The sequence below is a fragment of the Galeopterus variegatus genome, unplaced genomic scaffold, assembly GCF_000696425.1.
Source record: "Galeopterus variegatus unplaced genomic scaffold, G_variegatus-3.0.2 Scaffold6237, whole genome shotgun sequence".
Taxonomy (NCBI): domain Eukaryota; kingdom Metazoa; phylum Chordata; class Mammalia; order Dermoptera; family Cynocephalidae; genus Galeopterus; species Galeopterus variegatus.
In genome coordinates this window covers 180,676-182,273 of record NW_007732348.1, presented here as the reverse complement: position 1 = coordinate 182,273, position 1,598 = coordinate 180,676, and positions in this window count along the sequence as shown.

Here is a 1,598-nt window from a genome sequence, read left to right as displayed (position 1 = left end):
GTGAGCGGCCGGTCTGTATGTGGGATCCGAACCCTCGGCGGGAGCGTCGCCGCGCTCCCAAACGGCGCACTGTAGCAGTGCACCACCGGGCCGGCCCCTTTCTGTTTCTTTTTGATTAATAGAAATTATTTTTCTATTTGGCATGCTAACCCTGTATCATTTCTACGTTATGCAGATATTTTTCTCCAGTTTGTAACTTATTTTTTCACTTTTTTTTGCTATGTTTGATATAAACTTTAGATTTTGAAGCAATGTAAATTTACAGAAAAGTTGTAAGAATACAAGTAACTCATTTTTTTCTGAGCCATTTGAGAGTAAGTTGCCAACATAATGTGCCATTATCTTGGAATACTTTAGTGTATGCATTTTACAAACAGGGACGTTCTCCTACATAGCCACAATAGAAGCATCAAAATCAGGAAATTAACTCTGGTATCTTATTACGATCAAACCCTCAGACCCCACTCACATATCAACAGTTGTCCCAATAATGTTCTTTCTAGCAAAAGATCTAGTCCAGAATCATACAGTGCATTTAATTGTCATGTTCCTTTATCTTCCTTTTATTTGGAACCACTCTTCAGTCTCTTTTTGACTTTCATGATACTAAAACTGTTGAAGAGTGGCAATTCTTGGGGGCTTGGGGCACTCCAAACTTGCTCTTCCCCTTATGGTGGCAGCGAGGCCGCTATTTCTCTAACCGCTGCTGTGGTTGAGAGGTTGTTGGTGTTCAAGTCTATTGGGGAGCTGGGGTGAGAGCATGGAGCTCAGGCAAGTGAAGACACCACAAAACTCGCTGCTCTGCTGAGATTCAGGATTTTTTTCTTGAATAAACACTGCTCAGATTATTGCAAGCATTTAGTTAATTTCCAGAGTTTTGTAAAAGTTGATTTTGGCAATTTTTGCCAGTGTTCTCTTTGCTTTTATGGAGGAGCAGATTTTCAAAGGTCCTTACTTTGCCATTTTAGAAGTGCCTGTCTTGCTTGTTTTTAAACTTTATAGAAAGTGCTTTTTCTTGGACATGCTTTTTTACTGCACCGTACTTTATTAAGATTCATACATGTTATTGAGAGTAGCTGTATATAATTTATTTTTACTATGAATAGTTTTCTTTTTTATAAATATATCATCACTTATTTTACTATTTTCTTGTTGGTGAGTATTTGGGTTGTCTCTAGTTTCTTGTTTGTTTTGCTGTTATAAACAATGATCAGACGGACATTCTTGCACATGACTCCTGGTGGGCATACACTAAATTAAAATTCCTCCTGAGTATATACTTAAAAGTAAATGCCAGGTCATGGGTATGCAAATGTTCAATTTTACATGACAATGGCAAATTATTTTCCAGACAGTTATACCAGAAGTATATGAATTTCTACTAAACCTCAACCTCTCTGACAAGTGGTATTGTCTGACTTCTTAATTTTTGCAAATGGATTGGTGTAAAACACCATTGTGGTCTTGATTACTAGTGAGTTTGCGCATCTTTTCATATGTGCATCAGCCATTGTGTTTCCTCTTCTATGATCGCCTGTTTGTCTTTTTCCCATTTTTCTACTGAATTTTTTTGTCTTCAAAAAATTTTATGGGGGGCC